Raw genomic sequence first — 22809 nt, forward strand, 5'->3', positions numbered from 1 at the left:
AACTTGGGTTTTGAAAGGTAAATAGGAGTTTGCCAGGTAAGTAGACAATTGCAGAATAATGAAGTGAAAGTTGCTAGAGAGATGGACAGAAGGTCCCTTCTGATGTTATTGCCAATGTATCTAGATTCTTTTTTTCCTTATTCTTAAGAAGTTTTTATTTTTTTTTTTTTATTTTAAAGAGAGAGAGAGAGCAAGGGTAGAGAAGGGGAGAGAGGGAAGAGGGAGAAAAAAGAGAATCCCAAGCAGGCTTCATGCTCAGTGCGAAGCCCAGTGCAGGGCTTCATCCCACTACCCTGGGATCATGACCTGCGCTGAAATAAGAGTCACACACTCAACCGATTGAGCCACCCAGGCGCCCCTTTCCAAATTTTTATTTAAATTCTAGTTAGTTAGCATATAGTGTAATACTGGTTTCAGGAGTAGAATTTAGTGATTCATCATGACAAGTGCCCTCCTTAATGCCTGTCACCTGTTTAGCCCATCCCTCACCAATTTCCCTTCATCAACCCTGTTTATTCTCTAGCGTTAAGAGTCTCTTATGGTTTGCCCCCCCTCTTTTTTTTCCACTTCCCATATGTTCACCTGTTATGTTTCGTAAATTCCACATGTGAGTGAAATCATAAAGTATTTGTCTTTCCCTGACTGACTTATTTTGCTTAGCATAATATACCCTAGCTCCCTCCATATCATTGCAAATGGCAAGATTTCATTCTTTTTGATGGCTGAGTAATATTCCATTTTATAAATTTATACCACATCTTTATCCATTCATCAGTCGATGGATGCTTGGGCTCTTTCCACGTTTAGCTGTTGTTGATAATGCTGCTATAAACACATCAGTGTGCATGTACCCCTTCGAATCTGTATTTTTGTATCCTCTGAATAAATACCTAGTCATGCAATTACTGGATCATAGGGTAATTCTATTCTTAACTTTTTGATGAACCTCCATACTGTTTTACAGAGTGGCTGTACTAGTTTGCTTTCCCACCAGCAATGCCAAAGTTTTCTCTTCCTCTGCATCCTCACCAGTATCCGTCATTTCCTGTGTTGTTAATTTTAGCCATTCTGACAGGCGTGAGGTGATATCTCATCGTGGTTTTGATTTGTATTTCCCTGATGATGAGCTATGTTAAGCATCTTTTCACGTGCCTGTTAACTATCTGGATGTCTTCTTTGGAAGAATGTCCGTTCATGTCTTCTACCCATTTCTTAACTGGATTATTTGGGTGGGGGGGTTTGAGTTTGATAAGTTCTTAATAGATTTTGTATGCCAACCTGTTATCCGAAATGTCATTTGCAAATATCTTCTCCCATTCCATAGGCTGCCTTTAGTTTTGTTGATTGTTTCTTTCACTGTGCAAAAGCTTTTTATCTTTGATGAAGTCATAGTAGTTCATTTTTTGCTTTTCCCCTGTCTCCAGCGATGTGTCTGGTAAGAAGTTGCTGTGGCCAAGGTCAAAGAGGTTGCTGCCTGTGTTCTTCTCTAGGATTTTGATGGTTTCCTGTCTCACATTTAGGCCTTTCATCTATTTTGAATTTATTTCTGTGTATGGTATAAGAAAGTGGTCCAGTTTCATTCTTCTGCCTGTTGTTGTCCAGTTTTCCCAACACCATTTGCTGAAGAGACTGTCTTTTTTCTATTGGATATTCTTTCCTGCTTTGTCAATCATTAGTTGACCATGTGCCTAGATTCTTCTTTTTTTTTTTTTTTTTTTAGTGTTTGTATTTTATTTATTTTGAGAGAGAGTGTGTGTATACAAGTGGGGGAGAGGCAGAGAGAGGGATAATCTCATGCAGTCTCCACACCATCAGCACAGAGGCCTGTGAGCGGCTCTGACTCACACACTGCGAGATCATGACCTGAGCCAAAATCAAGAGGCAGACGCTCAACCAGCTAAGCCAACCAGGGGCCCCAACTATGTGTCTAGATTCTTAATGCAGTAGAAAGAACTTCCAGTTGTAAAATTCCCTTTTTTCTCCTAGTAGTTTGAAATGCCACTGAGGTCCTAGGCTTCAGCAGTAGGGCTGTACATCTAGGGATTATGCTTTGGGCCAGTTGGAAGAGGGAAAGATGCTACCCATGCACCTGCAGGCACGCCGCAACTTTGGACAGAAGTGAATGTCCTGCTTGTGCGAGGGGATGATGGTGTTCCCTGTAGCCTAGCTCTAACCCAAGGCTTTGATTGCATTTGCTTGAGTAGATTTTTCTTTTCTTACGTGAAAATAGTTGGTTAATTACTGTCATTCAGAGGGTATTTAGTCATTCAGCCACAAATGTTTTTTGAGCACTTGAGTTTTTGGGGTGGAGGGTAGATGAGGACCATAAAATTTGGGTTTTTGAAGTATAACATGTATTCAGTAAAGTGTACTCAAGTATACTGCTTGCTGGATTTTTACATGTAAATATACCTGTGTAACCACAACTTTCAGATCGAGATGGAGATATTTCTAGCATCCCAGAAGCTTCCCTCACGCCCTTTTCTGATAATATTCATACCTGCCCCCCCGCAGTCCTCCCCAGCATTATTTTGACATCTAACGCCAAAAATTCATTTTGCCTTTTCTTGAACTTTAAGTGGAATCCTGGAGAATGTAGTGTTTTGTATCTGGCTTCTTTTATTCAACCTTATGATTGTGAGATTCATCCACCTTGTTGGGGACCATTGATTATTAACTGGTCACATGACCCTGCTAGGAAGAGACCTAGAATAATCACATATGATTTACGCCATTGAGGACTGACATTCATTTATTCAGCATACGTTTACAAGTGCCATTATACCAGGTGCTTTGCACAGGCCTTGGGATCAAAGATAAATAACTTCTTGCTATCAGGGGGCTTTGAGTCTTGTGAAGGAGATGGACACTTAGCCACATAATTATGAGAGTGAAGAATTGGTCGCCTTTTAGGGGTGAAAATGGTTTTTGAAAGACTTTATAGAGGAGGTGAAATTTCTTCTGATAGTCTCAAAGGATTACTAGAAGTTTTCCAGGGGGTCAGAAGGTGATAGCACAGGTGTGGATGTGTGAAGCAGCATGGTGTCTTTGGAGACCTGCAGTAGTGATAATTTGATTTTAGATTGATCAAGAGGTGTAGGCGTGCCAAAAATATCACTTTGGGAAGAAGTTTTGAGGAAACCTTTGTTTGACCTCTGTCTTAGGCTGGAGCCATGAGAGAAGACCACTGTAGGGAATGATCATCAATGTATCGTTGTGGAGAAGGCAGGGAATAGAAGTGAAATTTGGTGATTGCTGTAGCTAAGGAACAACTGGCAGTGCTTTACTGTTGATGTTGAAGAAGAGTTTTATGAGATGAGGTGAAACTACAGAGATGCTTATTATGAACATGGTATTTTTTCAGTAATTGAGATGACTTGAGATGTCCCCTAAAGCCATCAAAAGTTCCCTGAGGGTGGATCCAGATGGAGCGTCTGTCCTTAGTCATGGGGTTTTGTAGCAAAATGTGTTCCAAATGTGTTCCCTGTTGTATCAGTTTGCTGGGGCTACTGTAACAAAATACTACAGGTGGGTGGGGTTCACAGAAATTAATTTTCTCACGATTCTGGAGACTAAATCCAAGAGCAAGGTGGCAGGTTTGGTTTCTTCTGAAGGCCCTCCTTGGCTTGCAGTCCTCCTTTTCACCATGTCCCCATGTGGGCTTTTCTCTGTGTTATCTGTGTCTTAATCTCTTTTTGAAAAGGACACCAGCCATATTAGATTCGGGGCCACTCCAGTGACCCCATTTTAACTTCATTACCTCTTTAAAGGCTCTGTCTTCAAATATAGTCACATTCTGAGGTACTGGGAGTTAGGGCTTCAGCATATGAATCTGGCTTGTGGAGGGAGTTACACAATTCATAACACCAGTGTTTGAGAACTCGCCATAATGTTGTTGGGCTATGTGAGGGTTGTCACCTGAGAAAAGCAGCTGGGGGAGATAGGGGGGTTGGACAAGGACAGCACCAAGAAAAGCAGGTTGTAGACCGGTCTGGTGTAACCCCCGTGAGGGCTGGGCTTGCTCTTCAGTGGCCATGTATTGAGTTCATAATGGTTCATCTGCACACAAGGATCCATGAGCCTTGGCTACTGTGTCTAACACTGTCCACACTGGTATTTTATCAATTAATAAAGAGTGAAAATAAGGACTGGGAAGAACAGAACCTAAACTACGAACGCCAGGTGGATATCACAAAGAAGGTAGTTTCATAACTTTCATAACTCTTAATAACCTGTTCCTGTTCTGAACAAATCCTGTCCCTCTCATCTGCCATCTAACCCTTTTCTTCGATTGGGCTGGCGTTAAACAGCCTTGGCATTCTCCTTATCGCAACGCTTAAATACCAAAGAGCTGTCTCTAAATCAGATCATCTCAATCTCCCCCTCCTTGGGGGGGAAGGAAATTGTGGGAAGATTTGTTGAATTTTTTCTTGTGGTGGCCACTGAGAGGGTGGTGGATGGGTGAGGATTCTTCTTTCTGTTAATGAAGCCTCTTTTAAGAAAGTGCTTTTAGATAGTCACATCTTAAATTTGTTTCTTTAGAGACACAGAGAACTCTTATCAGGATGAATTTTGGAGGGACTGCTTTTGTTGTAATCTGCATTGGAATGCTGTGGTAGCAGATGAGGCTTGTTATAGGTACCTGGGAACTGGCAGTTTTTGGTTTTCAGGGTAATGATGTTTATCATAACGGTGTTATAATGGTCTGTATCCTAGAGTCGCTGTTACAAGACCCTTTTCCAGAGTTAGATCTTTAAAGCTTCTAGGCTATTACGAGAACTAACTCATGCAGAGTTGAATGAGATGTGTTACCTCACGCCCACTCATATTAGACTTAGCCTGCTATGGAGCAGGGATCTTGGGAAGTCACAGCATGGCCAGTGTTTTCACGCCGCATCCCTGTTAATGCCAGTGCAGTTCTGTTGCCATGTTGTTCCATCCTTTATAGTGTGGTGGGCTGGTTGACCATGAATTCCATTTTGCGAGGATGGTCTGGGTCAGAAGTATGCATTTGAACAACAGTCAAGTGTAGTGTGCATTGTGGCTCTGATTTCTGTTTATATTAATCTATTTGTGTTGTCCTTGACTTGCTTGGCTGTTTACTGAGGAATGAGTTTCTTCTAACAGATATCACCGAGTCATTGTTAATTCACTTAGCAAGGAGTGAGTTCATTGTTTGAAATGGGTCATAGGTCAGAAGTGTACTCAGCATTTTACTTTCTTTTTGAAGAAACAATACTGTTTTTCTCAAAACTTTCTGTGTTTAGGCCAGTAAATGGTATTTCTTGTCCCCCCAGAAAATTAAATGTGTTAACTTTCCAATTTTTTCTGTTTTGTTTTCATTTCCTTTTCTGCCATTTCATTCTACTCTAGTCTTAGATTTGACCCTATTCACTCTTTTTTTTCCTTTTTGTGGTTTGTGACATTTTTCTTTTTTACAAACTAGGTAGATAATACTATTCTAGAAAAGTGTTTTTTAACCATAAAGGTGATGACAGGACTCAAAAGCTGGAGGTACAGAAACCCTGTGACCACTGGATGGACAGACTGATTCGAAACTCTGTATCGTAGTAGAGTAGCGTGCGTGTTTTAGGCATCTTCCATCTGTGGAAATCCTTGAGCTGTTGCTGCCATATTTTCTGGACACGTGTCAACTACCTTTTTCTTGCTTTATTTCTTGCTTGCTTTTTTTCTTTTAGCATTTGTTTACTTTTGAGAGGGCAAGCAGGGAGGGGCAGAGAGAGAGAGACAGAGACAGAGACAGAGACAGAGAAATGCAGGCTCCAGGCTGTCAGCACAGAGCTGGACGCAGGGCTCAAACTCATGAGCTGTGAGATGGTGACCTAAGCCAAAAAGTGGTACGCTTAACCAGCTGAGCCACCCAGGTGCCCCTGACTTTCTTAAGAGGTTTTTTTTTTTTTTTTTTTTAACCCTTTTCAATTTATTTATTATTTTTTAATAATAAATTTTAGAAAACGTTTTTAACTTCTAAAAAATGTTTATTTTGAGAGAGTGCCCATGCTCATGAGTGGGGGACAGGCAGAGAGAGAAGGAGAGAAAGAAGCTTAAGCATGGTCCATGCCCCGTGAGTAGCCCAACAAGGGGTTCCATCTCACAGCCATGAAGCCATGCCCTGAGCCAAAATCAAGAGTCAGACGCTTAACTGACTGAGCCGCTCAGGTGCCCCTTTTAACCCCTTTTTAAGTAGAAATGTTTCAACAAAACAATTCAGATGGTATCTGACCTCTGAAAGGGGACAAGGGAGAGATGGCATCCATAGGTTACATTGCATTGGGGAATGGGAGTTCCCAATGTATTTTCTTAATTCTTGTGTTTTAGTTAGATCCTTTTAATTCTAAGATACAGATTTAGGCCAAGTTGGTTTAGAAGAGTGGTGTGAATGGTATACTAGATTGAGTCATTGGCCCCTCTTTTTCACTTCTTTGCAGTAGTATTTTACATTCATACTCTTGGCATAACTTGATGGGTGGAATTCTATCCCTATCCCTTCATTTTAGGCTTGGCTATATGACTTGCTTTGGCCCAATGGCATGTTAGTAGACACGAAAGCACAAGTTTGCAGCATGCTTGTGCTGATGGACTTGTCCTCTCATGCCTTTGTGATCGCCAAGAGAAGGGCCCTGGGTAGCTGCAGCCTGTTAGGCATGGACCTCAGAGTGAGAGAGTAGAGGGCCACCCCAGCAGACCCGTAGTTTAAAGCAGAGTCAACCCAACTCAGATGCCTGAGGGAAAGTTAAATGCTTATTGTTGTATGCCACCAAGATTTTGTGGTCTGTTGTGAAGCATTATTTTGGCAATAGATGACTAATACAGTAATCCTGCTGGATCCAGGACAGCTCCAGGGCTTTTGGTGGCCGTCTTTTTTGGATAGTTTCTCCTAGTACTTTACCATTTACGGGACTCCCAGTGAATCTGCCCCACCCTTCTCTTCCCAACTTCTGGCTCCCTCATTCTACCTTATTGCTTGTCTTTATAATTTTTGCTTACTTATATGTTATATTCTGTCTTGACTTTCCCATGACCAAGGTCCCTTATAGCTCCTTCAGGCTCTCAGTCTCATGATTTCTCAGTTTCTACTCCTCTTGCTTAATACCTTGTTCTTTAGGTACACTTCGTTTCAGATTTCTGAGAGTAAATTGATTTTGCCTTGTAGGTCACACCCCCTGCCCAAAATGTCACATCCTCAGTCATTGGCCTCTTTAGGAACTGACTGCCCTTGTGCCCTTGGGTTAGGGATCTGCTTCCAGTCCAGTTAGATGTGTCTGGGGGTATGTTGGGAGGAGGAATGTGTCTGAAATACATAGCTGCTTTGTGCGTGCCTTACTAATAGAGGTTGTGAATGTGTGGAAGGCTTAGTGATAAGACAAGTCTTTAACACAGTGTGATATGTCATCTGGGGATTTTAGTGAGTGTTAAAGCTTGTCAGTTCCTAGGCATATCAGTTCACCAGAGGGGAAGCTTTTAACTTGGCTCTTGGAAGCTTTTAATTTTGGGGGGCTGCATCCCATTTTTCAGTTTCCTAGTTCTAAGATACCATCCTTACAGCCTGAATTCTCAGGATGGACTCTTTTTTTTTTTTTTAATGTTTATTTATTTTTGGGGGGGGGAGGGACAGAGAGATAGGGAGAGCGACTCCAAAGTGGGCTCTGTGCTGACAGCAGAGAGCATGATGCAGGGCTTGAACCCGTGAACTGTGAGATCACATCCTGAGCTGAAGTTGGATGGTCAGCCGACTGAGCCACCCAGGTGCCCTGGGATGAACCTCTTACAAGGGAAAATGTGAGAAAAGAGATATACTGGAAGAAAAATCAACTTCTACCAAACCTTTCAGAGCTGAGAAGAAAATAAGTCCACCTATTCTGAAGTTTTAGGCCACTTAGGCTTTCCCAGAGTTGTTATATAGTATAGGGGAAGAGACTGGTCAAGTTAAAGGTGATTTATAACAATTATAAGGTTGTGCTTAATTTAGATTTATCTCTAAATATTTCATGTTTTGGGGTATTATAAATGGTATTTTTAAAAAATGAATTTACAATTTTCCTTGCTAATATATAGGAATATATTTTACTTTTGTATGTTAATCTTATACCCTGTTGACCTTATTAAGCTAATTAGCTGGTTCTAGAAGCTTTTTTGTAGATTCTTTGGAATTTTTTACATTGATCATTTATTTATTTCTGTTTAATCTGTATACCTTTTTTTTTTTCTTGTCTTATTGCATTGGCTAGGACACTGGTATGTTGAATAGATGTGATGAGATTAGACATCCTTGCTTTGTTCCTGAGTTTAGGGAAAAATAATACAGTTCCATAACTTTTTACTCTAGTTTGCTGAGAGTTTTTATCATATATTGATGTTGGATTTTGTCAATACTTTTCTGTATCTATTGAGATGATCATATAGATTTTTTTCTTCAGTCTGTTGATACCGTGAATAACATTAATTGGTTTTTGAATGTTGAATCCCTCTTGCATACCCAGGGTAAATCCTACTTGGTCTTGATGTGTTATCCTTTTCATCTATTGCTGTATTCAGTTTGCTCCAATATTTTGTTAAGGATTTTATTGTCTTTGTTTTGATCTTTGTGTTTGCTTTGTGGTTTCTTGTATTATATTTGGTGTCGGGGTAATACTGGCCTCATAAAATGAGATAGGAAGTGTTCCCTCCTCTTATGTTTTCTGGAAAAGTATATGTAAAATTGGTATTATTCCCTCTTAAATATTTGGTGAAATTCACCACTGAAGCCCAGTCTGGCCCTGGAGTTTTCCTTTTTGGAAAGTTGTTAACTATAATTTCAACATCTTTAGTAGATGAAGCCCTGTTTAGGTTCTCTATTTCTTCTCCTCCCCTTCCCCCCTCCCCTCTCCTCCTCTTCCTCCTCCTTCTCCTCCTTCTCCTCCTCCTCCTCCTCCTCCTCCTCCTCCTCCTCCTCCTCCTCCTCCTCCTCCCCCTCCTCCCCCTCCTCCCCCTCCTCCCCCTCCTCCCCCTCCTCCCCCTCCTCCCCCTCCTCCCCCTCCTCCTCCTCCTCCTCCTCCTCCTCCTCCTCCTCCTCCTCCTTCTTCTTCTTCTTCTTCAAGTTTATTTATTTATTTTGAGAGAGAGAAGGAGAGAGAGACTCCTAAGCCGGCTTCTCATTGTCAGTGCAGAGCCCAGTGCGGGACTTGAACTCACAAACCATGAGATCATGACCTGAGCTGAAAGCAAGAGTCAGACCTTCTTCACCAACTGAACCACCCAGGTGCCCCAGTTCTCTATTTCTTCTTAAATGAGTTTTGCTAGTTTGTGTCTTTTGAGGAACTTATATGATTCATCTAAGTTATGCAGATGTACAGGCATAAAGTTAATATTATTATTCTTTTAATTGTGTAGGCTCCCTAGAGATGTCTCCTTTTTGAGTCTTGATATTGGTAATTTGTGTCTTTTCTCTTTTTTTCTTGATGATTCTAGTTAGAGGTTTATCAGTTTTATTGATCTTTTAGAGACCTGGCTTTTGGTTTCGTTACTTTTTCTCTTTTTATTAAAACAATTTTAAGTTTATTTGCTTATTTTTTGAGAGAGAGAGAGAGCAAGCGAGCAGGGGAAAGCCAGAGAGATAGGGAGAGAGAGACTCCCAAACAGGCTCTACGTTGTCAGGGCAGAGCCCAGTGTGGGGCTCGAATTCACAATCCACAAGGTCATGTGACCTGAGTTGAAATCAAGAGTTGAACGCTTAGCCAACTGAGCCACCCAGGCACACCATGGTTTCATTACTTTTTCTCTTATTTTTTTGTTCTCAATTACACTGATTTTTATTCTCTATTATTTCTTTCCTTTTACTTACATTGGGTTTACTGTGGTCTCCCTTTTTAGTTTCTTAAGGTAGAAGCTTAATTTATCAGATGCCTTTTTCTTTTATAATAATTTTTTAATGCTATAAATATTCCTCTAGGTATTGCTTTAGCTGGTTTCCATAAATTTTCATGTTATGTTTTGATGTTCGTTTAATACAAAATATTTTCTAATTTCCCTTATTACTTTTTGACCCAGGGTGGTTTAGAAGAGTGTTTTAATTCCAAATATTTGTGGATTTTCCAGATACATTCTTGTTAATGATTTCAAATTTAATTACTTTATGGTCAGAGAATATACCTTGGTAAAATTTCAGTTCTTTTAAAGTTGAAATTTGTTTTATGGCCAATAATATAGGTTATATTGGTGAATGTCCCATGTACACTTGAAAAAAAAATGTGTATTCTTCTCTTGTAGGGTGGAGTATGCTATAAATGTTAATTAGGTCAAGTTGGTTGATAGTTTACCCATATCTCTGTATGCTTATAAGTTTTTTGTCTACTCATTTTATGGATTACTGAAAAAGGAGTGTTGACTTTCCAACTATAATATATGTGTACGTGTGTGTGTGTGTGTGTGTGTATAAAATTGTATATGTTTTGTTAGTTGCATATATTATGTATATATTTCCTTTGAGTTCCATCAGGTTTTGCTTCATATGCTTTTTTTTTTTTTAATGTTTTATTTATTCTTGAGAGAGAGACAGAGACAGAACATGAATGAGGGAGGGGCAGAGAGAGAGGGAGACACAGAATCCAAAGCAGACTCCAGGCTCTGAGCTGTCAGCACAGAGCCCGACACGGGGCTTGAACTCATGAGCCGAGAGATCATGATCTTAGCCAAAGTCGGATGCTCAACCGACTGAGCCACCCAGGCACCCCTGCTTCATATGCTTTGAAGCTCTGTGTCAGATGCAGACAAATTAAGGATTATTATGTTTTTTGATAAATTAACTCCTTTATTATGTGAGTCATTCTCTTTATCTCTTTTAATATCCCTTCTGAAGTCTACTTTGATGTTAATGCTGACTCTCTGGCTTTATTTGGATTAATATTTGCACAGCATGTCTTTTTCTATCATTCTACTTTTAACCTATTTATGTCTTTAAAGTGGGTTTGTATGGAAAACATGTAACTGGGTCTTGTGTTAATCTGTGCCTCTTAATCGGGGTCTTTAAACCATTTACACTTAACATGATTATTGATATGTTTGGAATTAAATCTTTCATCTTGCTAGTTGATTTCTTTTTGTCCTGTCTATTGCTCCTTTCTTTATTCCTCCTTTCAGGTGAGGGTTTTTAAATTCTCTTTTTATCTTTACTATTGGTATATCAGTTATACCTTTTTAAAAAAATTTAGTGGCAACCCTAGGGTTTACAATATTTGTCACAGTCTACCTTCACATAATATACTAGTTCACATTTCACATACAACGTAAGATCCTCACAACACAGTATACTTTTAGTTTTCCCCTTCCATCCAGTGTGATATTGTTGTCATACATTTTACTTTTACATATTTTATGAATCCACATTACACTGGTATTAATATTCCTTTGATATTATCTTTTAGAATGATTAAAAATATGGAAAAAGGGCCTCTTATATTTCCTTCCATTTTTATCATTTCTGGAACTGTGAATTTCTGTGTGTAGATCCTCATTTTTTCTGGTATCACATGCCTTCTACTTGAATAACTTTCTCGTAGGGCAAGTGTGCTAACATTGGATTACCTCAGCTTTTGTTTGTTTGAAAAGTCATTGTTTTGCCTTTGTTTTTAGAAAGGTATTTTTGCTGACTGTATAATTGTGAGTCATGAGTCATGAAGTACCCCCCCTCCCCGGCCCTTAGTACCTTAAAAGATTTCACCCCATTATCTTCTGGATTGTATAAATTCTGATGAATAGTCTGCTGAAAATGTAATTTTCTTCCTCAGAAGGTAATTTCTTTTTCCTCTGACTGTATTTAAGATTTCACTTTGACTTTTACTGTCAAGTGTCTAGGCATATATTTTTTGTCATATTTATTTATTTGCTTACTTGTTTATATTTGTTCTGTAGGGTTCTCTAAGCTTCTTGGATCAGTGGTTTGATGATTTTAATTTTGGAAAGGTCTCAGCCATTTTTCTTCAAATGACATTTCTGCCTTGTTCCCTTCCCTTTCTGAGACTCTGGTTACATGTATATGATATCATTTGATCATATCCCAGAGCCCTTCAATGTTCTTTCTGTTGTGCACATGTCCCCTGCACACTTCTTTAACTCTCTGTGTTTCATTTTGGATGATTTCTAGTGATTTGTCTTCAAGTTCATTAATTCTTTGTTTATATTGAGTGTTCTGGTGAGCCCAGCAAAGGAATTTTTCATCTCTGATAACTTTAAAAAAAAAGCATTTCTCTTTGACTCTATTTGATAGGCTTCATAACCTATCTTTCTGTTAAGATTTATAATCTGGGGGCTCCTGGGTGGCTCAGTTGGTTGAGCATCCAACTGTTGATTGGCTTAGGTCATGATCTCACAATTTGTGGGTTTGAGTCCTGCACTGGGCTCTGTGCTCATGGCGCGGAGCCTGCTTGGGGTCCTCTCTCTCTCCCTCTCTCTCTGCCCCTCCCTGCTTATTCTCTCTTTCTCTCAAGATGGATAAACTTAAAAAAAATTTACGATCTATTCATGCATATTGTGTACTAAATTCTTTAACTTAGTAATCATTGTTATTTTTAATTGCCTTAGTTACAACTTCTGGGTATCTCTCAGCCTGGCCCTCTTGATTGCTTTGTCTCTTTCCCCCACCCGCTTTGCTCTTTTGTGTATCTTTTTAAAAAATTTTTTAAGTAGTCTTCACACCCAGGATGGAGCCCAACTCAGGGCTTGGACTCACGACCCTGAGTTCAAGCCCTGAGCTGAGATCAAGAGTTGGAAATTTAACCGACAGAGCCACCCATTTACCCCTATCTTGTAATTTTTGATTGACTGCTGGATATTATTATAGAAGATTTAAGAGACTGAGGTGGACATCACATATTATTGTTGAGACTACTGTTACATTAAGGGTAGGTTTTGGGGGAGAGAAGTCATATTGTGTATATAGAATATTCAGGACCTATTTTAGGACTAGGAGCATAATTTTATATTTTTCAGTTATTATAGAATTTTGCACTTCTAAATCTTTTTCTTTTTGTAGCATCCGTAGGAGTTACTTTATCAGAACTTCTCCTTGTAATTTCTTTTTCCTTTATTTTGGCTTGCACTATATTTGAAACTCTTCCTTAGTTCTGTTGTCTTCCATAACAAATGACATTTGTTAACAGGTTTCTCTTTTCTCACTAGACTATAATTTCTTAAAATTAGGTAAGGGTGTTTGGGGTACCTGGATGACTCAGTCGTTTAAGCATCCAATTCTTGATTACAGCTCAGGTCATGATCTCCCGGTTCATGGGTTTGAACTCCACATCATACTCCATGCTGCCTGCTTGGGATTCTTTCTTTCTCCCTTTTTGTCTCTGTACCCCCTGCTCATGCACATGCACTTTCTTGCTCTCTCTCAAAATAAATACACTTTTTTAAAAAGTAGGTACGGTATCTTATTTATATTTGGATCTCTGTGGTCTTTCAATACATTTTAGATATGTCTTTTTAAAGTTAGAGTTGAAATTATGAAATGAATTTTATTTCTCAGCCAGAAATCCACACTGCCCTTCCCGCCACCAGTTAGTGGGAAGATACTCCATAGTCAGCTGTGATGTCTCTAAAAAATGCACTGGGGTGAGATATGAGGGCTGGCCATGTATGAATTTATGATGAGGTAGCTGTTACACAGGGAAGACAAACATTTTTCTCTACTGTTTTTCTTTTTCTTTTTTTTTAAGTTTATTTTGGGGAGAGAGAGAGAGAGAGTGAGGGAGCAGGGGAAGGGCAGAGAGAGAGTGGGTGAGATAGAAACCTAAGCAGGCTCTGAGCGGTCAACACAGAGCCTGCCTAACACAGGGCTTGATCTCATGAACTGAGATCATGATCTGAGCTGAAATCAAGTTGGATGCCCAACCAGCTGAGCCACCCAGGTGCCCCTGTACTAGTTTTGTGTGTTCTGTTTTAAAAAAAAAAACAAAACAAAACAAACTTTTTTTAATGTTTATTTTTGAAGAAGAGAGAGTGTGAGCAGGGGAAGGGCAGAGGGAGAGGGAGATACAGAATATGAAGCAGGTTCCAGGCTCCGAGCTGTCAGCACAGAGCCTGACGCTGGGCTCAAACCCCAACTCATAATCTTGTGACCTGAGCCAAAGTCAACGCTTAACCGACTGAGCCACCCTGGTGCCCTGTACTTTTTTTTTTTTTAAGATTTTATTTTTTAAGTAATCTCTACACCCAACACGGGGTTCAAACTTAAAACCCTGTGATCAAGAGTTGCATGCCCTACTGACTGTACCAGCCAGGTGCCCCTTTATGTGTACATTTTGTGACAGTAAGGTTTTGAGAGAAAATAGCAGTCTTCTGCTTCTCGGGTATCCTTTAGTAACCAGCCCAATGTTGAGCATGCAGTAGATGCTCAGCAAATATTTCTTTACCAGATTTAATGATACTAATGGTTTTGGATATAAGTTACTAACAGCTTTGCTTTTTCTGATTATCCCTAAAAATCTTTGAGTAATGATGATGGTGCTATTACTCCATTATTTACTAGCTCTGTTTTCTTTAGCAAGTTACTTAACATCCTGTGTTCTGCTTTTTTAAATCTATACAGTGGGAATAATAATGGTATCTATTTCATGAGATTATTATGATTATTAAGAAAATAATCCAGGGCCACCTGGGTGGCTTAGTCAGTTAAGCTTCTCACTCTTGGTTTCAGCTCAGGTCATGATCTCATGGTTTTGTGTTTGAGCCCTGCATCAGACTCTGCGCTGGTGGTGCGGAGCCTTCTGGGATTTTCTCTTTCTCTCTCTCTGCCCCTCCTCAACTCGTGCTGCCTCTGTCTCTCTCAAATACTAAATAAATAAACTTTTTAAAAAATAAAGAAAATAATGCAATAAGTGCTAGTTCTTGCATTCCAGTTTATTATTCACAGTGCATGTTAAAAAGGCAAATCCAGTTTTAAGTTCTTACTAAGCTAAGTTCTTTCAGTAGGAGGACACTTAGTATCTTAAAACCATCTATCTCAGTGTGGATAAATGTAACTACTTCTCTGTTAATTAAGAAAATAACCTTTGGTCTGAATATTTACAGTGCAAAGAGAACAAAGCTGAGTAGTTTTCTCCTTTACTGGCAATAATATATTGTATTGATTTACCCGCTCTCTTATCCTAGGGACAATGTGCCCTATTCCCAGTGGAATAAGATCAGTACAGAAATAGATTTCCCAGATCAGCCTTTTCTGCAACCAAAGGTACTTTATCTTATAGCTCATTTTCAACTATATATTAAAATTATTGGGGTGCGGGGTGGCTCAGTCGGTTAAGTGTTCGACTCTGGCGCAGGTCACAATCTCCTAGTTTGTGAGTTGGAGCTCCATGTTGGGATCTGTGCTGTAAGCTCGGAGCTCAGAGCCTGGAGCTTGCTTCAGATTCCATGTCTCCCTCTTTCTCTGCTCCTCCCCAGCTCACGCTCTGTCTCTCTCTCTCAAAAATAAATAAACATTTAAAAAAACTAAAAATTGTATTCATCTTTACCTTTAGGTATTATTTATTGTTGTTTATTTTTATAGAGTTGTCTTCTTTTTTACCACCATTGTTGATCAAATTATGTTTAAATAGATATGTAAAGCCCAGAAGGAATCGTAGAAGGGTGATGATAGCCTGGTGAGAGTTATTAAAAATATTTGACAGACAGTTGCTGGGAAAATATTTTTAAGGCTGGAATGGTACAATATTCTGGATTCACAGTTTTACTTACCTAACAAGAAGCAGTACAAAACACAGTCGTGGATCAAAGAGGATACTCTTTGGATAGCTTTGGTGCCTGTATCACTGAACCCCTTTATTAGGTTAGTAGTTAGGACGTTTGAACAGTATCCTTTTCTGTAAATGCAGTACACTCCTATATCTGGGACAACGATAATTATTCATGTATTTTTCACATTTTGGAATGAAATAGGTGACAAATTTGATCCACAGATCTGGTATAGTTAGGTAATGTATTAACTATTCTGATAGCAAGTATGAGGTGATCCTAGCACAGCAGGAACTATGTTAGGAGGAATGGGAGTGGGGAAGCCATTGGAAGAAAGGGGGTTGAAATAAATCTTTTTTTAACACAGTGAAATTTTTTTATTGTACCAAATATTATTTCCTGAATTTGGAAAACAATATTTATTTATATAAATGGAGAAACTGAAAAGTATAAAGAGACTAACTGCCAAAGACTTAGAAATACATGCACCCCATTAAAAAATACAGTTGACCCTTGAACAATGTCGGAGTTAGGGGCCCTGACCCCTCAACGGTCAGAAATCCATATATACCTTTTGACTCTTCAAAAAAACTTAACCAGTAATAGCCTACAGCTGACTGGAAGCCTTACTGATAGCAGTTGATGAACACATTTTGTGTGTCACATGTGTTACATGCTGTATTCTTATAGTGAAGAAAATGTTACTGCAAAAATCATAAAGAAGAGAAAATATGTTTACAGTACTATGCTGTATTTATTGAAAAAAGATCTGCGTATAAGTGGACTGTATATAACTGCGTATAACTGTTCAAACCCATGTTGTTCAAAGGTCAACTATAGATGTTTTGGTAGTCAGTTTCCTTGAATAACTTTTCTCAGTAAAGGAGGCTGAAGAGTTCAGTTTGGTACCAGGACATCTTGTTGACACCTTGGTAATGGAACGTTGCCTAATGGAAAGCACACCTCCACGGGAATGTTGTAGAATTTCTGCTGACAAAAGAAATCTGTCCAAAGTATCTCGCAGACAGTCTTTAGAGGCCACTACTGTCAGCTTTTTGGTGTTTGTTTTACATACAGGCTTTCTGCAAGTTTTCATGCCTCATGGATGGATGGTAGCCAAACTTAGATTTGGTTATGAATTCCTGTTTCTTCTTTCCCTTTAACCTTTAAAAAATGTTTTATTATGGAAAATTTCAAATGCACACAAAAGTAGAGAGAATAATATGATAAATTCTCACACCATTCTTTTTTTTTTTTTTAATGTGTCCCTTCTGACTTTCTTTGTGACCTATTTTAAAGAAAATTCCAGACAACCTATTATTTCACTTAAAACTATTTTAGTGTGTGTATGTCTGTTGGATCTGGACTGTATAGAAAGGCACATTATCATACCCAACAAATTCCTTATAACCTAATTCCTTAATATTATCTAATACTGAATCTCCTCCCTTGATTTTCTCAGAAATGTCTTTTTACAGTTAACTCTTTGAATCAGGTCCGAATAAGGTCTACCTAATGCATTTGACTGATAACATCTCTTTAATTCAATCTTTTAAAATCTATACTATATCTTTTTTTTTGGTTATGCCATTTATTTATTGTAGAATCTAAGTTGTCCCCCTACCCCACATCATGGATTTTGCTGATTGTGTCCTTGTGTTGTGTAACATGTTACTTTTTTTCCATATTACCTATAAACAGGTAGTTAGATTTGGAGGCATACTTGTTCACATTGGTAGGCCGTAACGTTTGATTGTCCTACTTTGTATCCTAATTGATTGATTGATGGGCTCATTTGGCATAGCTTTGTTGTCAGGTGTGTTTCCCCATTTGACCAACAAAATCCATAGGGTGACATTCTGACAACCTATAGATTTCCAGGTCTGTTCACCTTCTAGCTAATGGTCTTAATTTAATAATCATTGATGATTATGGCCTGAATAATTTATTTCACTATTGTTAACATTTTAAGAAGACTTGAGTAACTTGTAGAAAAGGAAAGGAAATTTTTTTATTAAGAATTAAAAAAAAATGCAAGCATACTGTGAGGTGTCTGGAAAATTAGTTTATGCCAAGTATGTTTTTCTCTGATTATGGCTTATAAAGGACCTGTTGTGTAGGAAAGAATGTTTAAAAGTTATGTGTTTAGCTAAATTTAATTACCCTCTATTTGTTTTTGAATGAGTTGTCCTTAAAAGGTTTTATGGGAACAGATTTTGAGTTAGACTCTTGCTTTTGTATTATTATGCGTTTGTGAAATATTTTTATCTATGTTGGGTCTTGCTCCAAGTATAGTAAAGTTCTAAGGTTACTTTGGTTGGGGATTATGGGTCATGAATCCACATAGGTCACTTGAATTCATGTAGGTCATTTTTTCTCATTGTTGTGGTAACATATTTCTTTTGTAAGCTTGCCTAGAAGGCTGTTTGTTGTGTGGTATCAGTAGAAATAGTTGACATTATAAAGGACTTCTTGTGTGCCAGACACTGTACTTTGTAATTTGCATGTACTGATTTGTTTAATCCTCACATGATTATCCCTGTTTTATATATGAGGAAACTGAGGCAGAGAGATTAAGTAATTTGCCCAGGTCACACAGCTAATGAATGGCAAGGGCCAGGATTTGGGCCTAGACAGTTAAGTTGTAGAATTTGTGTTCTGCTGTAGCAGAAGGATAGAGTGGATCGTGTAGTGTCTCTATTACTAGAAAAATGCCTCAAGTGTACCTACTAGTCCTGGAGAATAATTTATTTGTATTCATATATAAATAATCTGCATATATGTGTGTATGTTGTTTGCTTGTGTGTGTATCTATACAGAGAGAGACGCACACTTATGTCTACGTGGAGGAGCAGACATGTAGAATTTTCCCTTAAGGAAGGTCTTTCTTACCCTAAGAACGATTTTTTGAATCTCTTAACTTTAGATGGAGGTGGAAGCAGCCCCCTGACTCTTGTATTATCACCTGGGGTAGAAGGACTTATGAGGTCAGAAGAGATGGCAAGGTCACAAGGGTAACCTAGCAGACAGCTTGAGATCACAGATTCACACAAGATACTACTCTGGCTTTGGACCCTTTTTGCCCTGAAGTTCAGGCTGCTTGCTCTCTAAACATCCATCCAGATCTTACCTACACAATTTCAGGTTAGTTATGGAGCGGAAAGCCATATAGCTAGTATTCAACACCATGGAAACAATTTTCCAGATTCTCCAAATCATAATAAATAGCAGTGATAGGTCTCGATTATAGAACCAAGAGTCAGGAGGCAATGTATATACAGACTGTCTTGTCCCAAGTGTGTCTCTGCTCTTTGCTAAGTAATTTTTTTTTTTTTTATTTTTTTTTTCAACGTTTTTTTTTTTTATTTATTTTTGGGACAGAGAGAGACAGAGCATGAACGGGGGAGGGGCAGAGAGAGAAGGAGACACAGAATCGGAAAGAGGCTCCAGGTTCCGAGCTGTCAGCCCAGAGCCTGACGCGGGGCTCGAACTCACGGACCGCGAGATCGTGACCTGGCTGAAGTCGGACGCTTAACCGACTGCGCCACCCAGGCGCCCCAGTAATTTTTTTTTTAATTGAGGTAATGGGTCTCATATTTTAACAAACTTCAATAATTCTCTTCACCTCTTTTGCTGTCCTTCATTCTATTTTTACTTTAGCAAGTGAATTTATTATTTCTACTGAATGTCATTCTAGATGGGAATAATGAATAATTTGAACAGTCGTGTTCTTTCACAAGAAAATCTCTACCTTTCTCTGTTTTTATGTTTGAATTGTCCTTGTTTTGGGGCGCCTGGGGGGCTCAGTCGGTTAAGTGGCCGACTTCGACTCAGGTCGTGATTTCACGTTTGTGGCTTCGAGCCCTGTGTTGGGCTCTGTGCTGACACTTCAGAGCCTGGAGCCTGCTTCAGATTCTGTGTCTCCCTCTCTCTCTGCTCGGTTTCTCTCTCTCAAAAATGAATAAACACATTAAAAATTTTTTTAAAAATTGAATTGTCTTTGTTTTGTATTAGTCTGATAAGAGGTTAATGTGTATGAATAAAAAAATAACTAGATCCTCAAGAATCTGAACATTGTTGTAACAGTCTGATGGTTTGAGCAGTTGGATATCACTGATAGGGATGTGTTACACAGAACTAATGAGGAAGCTTCCGCAGGTCAGGAGCCAAAAGAGATGATTTATCTAGTGTCTTTTAGTCTGTGTTTGAAGCTTCAAGCAGTTATGTGCCAGTGGTAAAATTTAATAGAAAAGGCCTCATGGGACTGATTCTCTAGGCAAAAGAGAGGAGCTGGACTTACAGACAACATGTTGCTTAATTTTATTTATTCTAGTTACAGATTCAGATGTTGACACTGTATATAATTTTGGTAATCATTGCATCCTTAATTTTTCCCAAATTTGGAGAATTTCCTGAAGTACTTAACATGTTTCATGCCTTCTAACAGAAGGTTTCTAACAGAAACCTTTCCTGAATCATCTTTTTTTTTTTAAAGTTCATTTATCTTTTTTGAGAGAGAGAGAGAGCATATGCACACAGGTACAAGTGTGAGTGGGGGAGGGGCAGAGAGAGAGAGCGAGAGCGAGAGAGAGAGAGAATCCCAGGCACTGTCAGCATAGAGGGAGAGAGAGAATCCTAATCTCCACGGTGTCAGAGCCCTGTGTGGGGCTCGAACTCCTGAACCATGAGATCATGACCTGAGCTGAAGTCAGACACTTAACCAACTGAGCCACCCAGGCGCCTGCCCCTCCTGAATCATCTTCTTGATGTCAGTGCAGCCTTTCCTTTTTAGTAAGGTTTTCTTGGTGCGGTTAGAGAAAGAATTTCTTTCTTACTCACCTGGAGAATGGAGAACTCAGTAAAATAGAGGACATAGTAATGTTTGCACAGGATTCATTTTCTGTAGTTTTTTTCCTCTTGGTATGTAGTTATTCTATATACTGAGGTCATAGATTTGTAGGATTTTAGGGCATAGGATCCTTAGGAGAGGGCTTTCCAAATCTTGGGTCAGTGCTTTCATTTTATACTAGAAGAGACCGTTAGTTCTTCAGTTTCATTGGTGACTGTCCTGCGTATCTTCTCTTGTTGGTTGATGAGTGAAGTGACCATCTCCTTGGAGATGTGAGAAACCGTAAAATGAGAGGGGCCACTTTGAGACATGGTTGAATTTGGTGTACTAGAAATTCAAGATGAATATTATGTTGGGCATATAGGGTTGTGTTAAAAAAGACCAGCTAAACATGTCAGCTGTCAGCTGATTGGGTCATTCCAGTATGGGGGCTAAACTGTGCTCTGGGAGCTAGGCCTCTCGTGTCTGGTCTGTACAAGTGGGGCCTCCGCCTTGGCACCAGTCCCCTGAATGGGCGGTCCCACCGGAGCAGTGGGGGTGGTTTCACTTGGCATGTGGGACATGAACCAGCAGCAAGTGCATACGTGAAGAAAACCTGAGGTTTCTTTCCACAGAGGTATTGATGTTTGTGTAAATATATTTTTTCTTAACTGTCTTGTAAACTCTTTTCTTGGTTCCCATAATTTTAAAGGTTGTTTCTTAATGGGCTTACAAGAGAAACAGTCACATCATAAATAATAATTCTGTATCTTTCTGTCAAGTTTGTACATCTCATACTTTTCTCCCATATTCTCTGGAATGTCCAGAGCAACTCTTGATGGATGACATCCTTGTCTTTTTCCTGACTTAATAGGGTGGCCTTGGACATTTCACCATAAGATTTGACTTGGTTTCAGATAGATATCTGTAAGTGATGATAACTACTTTAACCAGATAAAGTATCTTAGTTCCACTTTTGACTTTGCAAATTAAGGAACATACAGAACTTAGAAAGTTCAGGGGATAGCAGAAAATATATGAGGTATTAGATAATATTAAGTATCTGGGGATATTTGTCCTAAAGAAGAGGAAACATAGGATGATTTCATTATCCTCACATAGAGGTAGGACCTATGCTGGCAAACTGAAGCTTCCAGATCAACTCTGAGAAAATGGTCTAAGCTCTGGGCATGTCACCGGATGTCCCTATGTATACTTTCACTGGTGACCATGGTATAGAAGCAAGAACAAACAAAAGCACTGCACTCTTGAATCTGAAGACGAGCTCCCTTCCTCCTGTGACATCCCTCCAGTGCCCTCTACTGGCCAAGATTAATGTCATGTTATCTGTCAAGGAGAAATATTTCAAGAGCCCTGTGTGTTATCACAGAGCAGGTACTGAAGGGTGAATTTGGAGTTGAGAGGTAATAAATTAATAACTAGCACCAAAGCCGGATACAAGAGTATGCACTATATAATTCCACTTTTATCAGATACAGAAGCAGGGAAACGAATCTATACCGTTAGAAGTCAAGATAGTGGTTACCCTTGGAGAAAAGTAGTAGTGACCAGAAAAGAGCATGGTCGAGCCTTTCGTTGTGCTAATAATGTTTTTTGGATGTGGATGCTGGTTACATGGGTGTGTTTGTGCAGATTAGTACTTTTTTTTTTTTTTTTTAGTGTGTATTATATACTTTGATAGAAGTTAAAATGTGGTATAGTTTAATTCCAAAAGTAAAAGCTTAAATACAAGATCCTGTCTAGAATAGAGGAAATACAAAATAATACTGGGTAACTCACCCTTTTCTTATTTTTAAAAACTTGCTTGAGGGTTGTACGTCTTAAAATTGAAAAATCTGTCACTGTTCATTCAGCAGAAGTATTCAGCAGACTACCTTTCTTTTCATTTGGGATCAAATTGTTAATGCTGAGGTTGCCGATAGAGCAACTTCCACTTCCTCTTGTTGCCATTCTTCTTACTGATTCTTTGAACAGCAGCTTCTTAGTTTTTTTATGGTGTTTCAGATGCAGTGTAAATAAAATACCACTGTTCTCCTCTGTAAACATTATCTTTGCTTTAACCTCTGTCATGATGCACCCTTCTTGTCGCTGCTGACAAATCACCAGATCCTTCTTTCCTGGCTGAGAGATTGGGAGGCCCACAATGGTAACTTCCACATAGGGGTGAATAATGATAACTGTAGATGGTTGGTTCAGGAATTGGTGGTAGGACAGACTCAGCACGTGGCTTT

At 39.1% G+C, this 22809-nt stretch overlaps 1 protein-coding gene across 6 annotated transcripts in view; it reads left to right on the top strand.

The window, feature by feature from the left end:
* The window catches only part of CHD6 (chromodomain helicase DNA binding protein 6), a 205853-nt gene that overhangs the window by 20700 nt on the left and 162344 nt on the right, over nucleotides 1-22809 (top strand). The window contains exon 1 of one of the 6 annotated variants that reach the window (XM_042930948.1): nucleotides 15142-15226. The exons of 4 other annotated variants lie outside the window; for them this stretch is intronic. The gene's annotated coding sequence lies outside the window, so the exon portion shown is untranslated. Of the gene's footprint in view, nucleotides 1-15141; nucleotides 15227-18686; nucleotides 18874-22809 lie in introns of those variants that run through there. One more of the 6 variants, XM_042930947.1, reaches the window with a different exon arrangement.

The sequence above is a fragment of the Panthera leo genome, chromosome A3 (assembly GCF_018350215.1).
Source record: "Panthera leo isolate Ple1 chromosome A3, P.leo_Ple1_pat1.1, whole genome shotgun sequence".
Classification (NCBI taxonomy): domain Eukaryota; kingdom Metazoa; phylum Chordata; class Mammalia; order Carnivora; family Felidae; genus Panthera; species Panthera leo.